Source organism: Colobus angolensis, unplaced genomic scaffold (genome assembly GCF_000951035.1).
Source record: "Colobus angolensis palliatus isolate OR3802 unplaced genomic scaffold, Cang.pa_1.0 Scaffold35, whole genome shotgun sequence".
Classification (NCBI taxonomy): Eukaryota; Metazoa; Chordata; class Mammalia; order Primates; family Cercopithecidae; genus Colobus; species Colobus angolensis.
In genome coordinates this window covers 11,358,589-11,362,790 of record NW_012116821.1, presented here as the reverse complement: position 1 = coordinate 11,362,790, position 4,202 = coordinate 11,358,589, and positions in this window count along the sequence as shown.

Genomic DNA, 4,202 nt, shown 5'->3' with positions numbered 1-4,202 from the left:
CTTTGGCCACTTTTTGATGGGGTTGTTTGTTTTTTTCTTGTATATTTGTTTGAGTTCTTTGTAGATTCTGGATATTAGCCCTTTGTCAGATGAGTGGATTGCAAAAATTTTCTCCCATTCTGTAGCTCGGTTTTGTTTTTTTGAGATGGAGTCCCGCTCTGTCGGCCAGGCCGGAGTGCAGTGGTGCGATCTCGGCTAACTGCAGTCTCTGCCTCCTGGGTTCAAGCGATTCTCCTGCCCTAGCCTCCCAAGTAGCTGGGGTTACAGGTGCCCACCACCATGCCTAGCTAAGTTTTGTATTTTCAGTAGAGACGTGGTTTCCCCATGTTGGCCAGGCTGGTCTCGAACTCCTGACTGCACATGATCCACCCACCTGGGACTCCCAAAGTACTGGGAGGGATTACAGGCATGGTGAGCCACGGCGCCTGTCCTATTTGGGGCCTTTTGTAGTTCCATGCGAATTTTAGGATTTTTTTCTATCTCTGTGAAAAATGCCATTGGAATTTTGATAGAGAATGCATTGAGTTTATAGATTACTCTTGGTAGTATAGACATTTTAATAATATTAATTCTTCCAAACCATGAACGTAGGACATATTTTCATTTATTTGTGTCTTCTTCAATTTATTTCATCAATGTTTTATACTTTTAGTGTATAGGTCTTTCATGTTCTTGGTTACATTAATTGCTAAATATTTTATTGTTTTGATGCTGTTGTCAATGAGATTGCTACCTCATTTCAGATAGGTTGTTATTCACATATAGAAATACAACTGATTTTCACATGTTGATATTATATCCTTTAATTTTACTGAATGCACTTATTAGTTCTAATAGTTTTTGGTGGAGTATACAGGGTTTTTTAATATAAGATCATGTCTTCTGCAAACATACAATTTTACTTCTTCCTATCTGATTTGGAAGCCTTGTATTCCTTTTTCTGCCCCAGCAAGGACTTTCAGTACTGTCTTAAATAGAAGACAAGACATACTTATCTTGTTCCTGACTTCAGCTTTTCCTTTTTCTTTGTTTTTTTGAGACGAGGTCTTGCTGTGTTGCCCAGTCTAGTATGCAGTGGCATGATCATAGCTCACTGTAGCCTTGAACTCTGGGCTCAAATAATCCTCTTCTGTCAGCCTCCTGAGTAACTGCAACTAATGCTGTGTGCTGCCACACCCTGCTAATTTTTACATTTTTTCAGAGACAGGTCTCACTGCTTACTGTGTTGGCCAGTCTGGTCTCAAACTCCTGACGTCAAGTGATCTTCCCACATCAGCTTCCCAAAGTGTTGGAATTACAGGAGTGAGCCACCATGCCCAGTCAGCTTTCAGCCTTCTCCACTGAGTGTGATCTTAGCTGTGGGCTTGTGATATATGGCCTTTATTGTGTTGAGGAACATTCCTTTTGAGAGTTTTTATCATGAAAGGATGTTGAATTTTGTCAGATGTTTTTCTGCAGTTACTGAGATGATCATCATATGGTGCTTGTATTTCATTTGGTCAGTGTGGTGTATCATATTTATTTATTTGTATATGTTGAACTATCCTTGCATCCCAGGGATAAATCCCCCTTGATCAGGGTGTATGATATCTTTAATGTGTTGTTGAAATCAGTTTGCTAGTATTTTGTTGAGGATTTTTGCATCTATGTTCATCGGGGATATTGGCCTGTCATTTTCTTTTCTTGTGGTGTCCTTATCTGGCTTTGGTATGAGGATAATGCTGGGCCCATAAAACGTATTTGGAAGTGTTCTCTCCTGTTTAGCTTTCTGGAAGAGTTTGAAAAAGACTGATGTTAAATTAAAAGTTAAAGATTGAAGCTTTAAATATTTGGTAAAACTCACTAGTGAAGTCATTTGGTCCTATACTTTTCTCATTGAGTCTTTTTATTACTATTCATTCTCCTCACCGTTGTTGGTCTGTCTAGATTTTCTACTACTTTGTGACTTCGTTTTGGTAGGTTGTCTGTTTCTAGCTGTTTATTTATTTATTTTAGGTTACCCAATTTGTGGGCATATAATTATTCATAGTAGTGTCTTATGATCTTTTCTTTTTCTGTGGTATCAGTTGTAACCTTCATGTCTTTTTGAGGTTTAATAGCCCATATCTTTTTATTACTGGATGTATCACAGTTCATATGTTTATTTACCATTTTAAGGACATCTTGGTTTCTTCCAGTTTTGGCAAATTATGTCTAAACATATATAAACATTTGTGTGGAGTTTTTTGTGTGCATCTATTTTCGACTCAGTTGGGTAAATACCTAGGATCATGTGGTAAGACTATGTTTAGGTTTGTAAGAAACCTTCCAAACTGTCTTCCAAAGTAGCTGCACCATTTTGCAATCTCACTAGCAATGAATGACAGTTCCTGTTGCTTCACATCTGTACTAACATTTAATACTATCATTTTTTTGTAGGGTGGGGTGGGGAATTCTAGCCATTCTAATAGGTGTGTTTTTTACTTCATAAATTGATTCAATTACTTACTTTGTTCAAAATAACCAAGCAGGTTATGCACTCAACAGATCTATATTTTTGTTAGACAGAAAACTAGAAACAACATCTCAAAGCAAAGGGCCTTAACTTTTGTATTGTTTCACAAGTCCTGCCGTCTAAAAATTGCAGTGTCCAAATATTGTTAATGTTAAATGCAGGGAGAAACTCCCTAAAGAAGTCATGTAACAATTTAATCATTGGATAATAAACTTTCACCAAAAGGCTTCACAGCTCCTGAAAGAAGTGACACACAGGCTGGGTATGGTGGCTCATGCCTGTGACCCCAGCACTTTAGGAGGCTGAGGCAGGCCGTTTGCTTGAGCCCAAAAGTTTGAGACCAGCTTGGGTAACATGGCAAAACCCTATCTCTACAAATGGGCCAGCATGGCGACTTGGCGCCTGTAGTCTCAGTCTGAGCTCCTCACCTCAGCTGAGGGGAGGATCCCTTGAGCCTGGGAGGCTGAGGCCGTAGTGAGCTGTGATCACATAACTGCACTCCAGCAAGGGCGGCAGAGCAAGACCCTGTCTCAAAAAACAAACAAACAAAACACAATGGAAAAAAAACACACGCGGCCAGGCACAGTGGCTCACACCTGTAATCCCAGCAATTTTGGAGGCCGAGGTGGGCGGATCACGAGGTCAAGAGATCGATACCATCCTGGCCAACATGGTGAAACCCTGTCTCTATTAAAAATACAAAAATTAGCCAGGCGTGGTGGTGTACGCCTGTAGTCCCAGCTACTTGGGAGGCCGAGGCAGGAGAATTGCTTGAACCCAGGAGGTGAAGGTTGCAGTGAGCTGAGATCGCGCCACTATACTCCAGCCTGGCGACAGAGCGAGACTCCGTCTCAAAAAAAAACAAAACCCACACACACACAACCAAAATTTTAAAAACTGACCCCGAGCTTTAAGAAGATAGTGAATTATGAAGGCAGTTCAAAGAGTGGTAGCTTTGGAATTAGCAGCTGGATTTGAACAATAGTTTTGTATTTAATAAGCTGTATGTGTATTCAGATAATTATCTTTTTTGAGCCTCAGTTTACTTGTCTATAAAACTGAGAAAATAACTCATAGTTACCAAGATGATTTTGACTTTTAGAGATTGTTTTTTAAAATGCCTGGCATCTAGTTCTTGGTAGCATAATTGCATATCTCTTGTATCCCCCTAATAGTGCCCTGCACATGCTTCAAATTCATAAAAATTATTTGAATTCTAGTTTAATTGTTTAATGGAAATGAATTTGAATCATCAAAATTCCCTAGTCTGAAGAAATAGTTAAACTATCCTGTGAACACATGAAGTAGCTAAAATGTAGTTTCATTTTTCTATGTATTTGCCTGTTTTAAATAGATGGAATACAGAATATGCAAGGTATTTTAAATGAAACTTGCTTATACATTATAAGACTTTGATGCATGCTAAAATTTCCAGTAGTTTGGGATTTCCCTGGAATAGCCAGCAGATCACGAGGTCAGGAGATCTAGACCATCCTGGCTAACATGGTGAAACCCCGTCTCTACTAAAAATACAAAAAATTAGCTTGGCATGGTGGTGAGCGCCTGTAGTCCCAGCTACTTGGGAGGCTGAGGCAGGAGAAAGGTGTGAACCCGGGAGGCAGAGCTTGCAGTGAGCTGAGATTGTGCCACTGCACTCCAGCCTGGGTGACAGAGTGAGACTCCGTCTCAAAAAAAAAAAAAAAAAAAA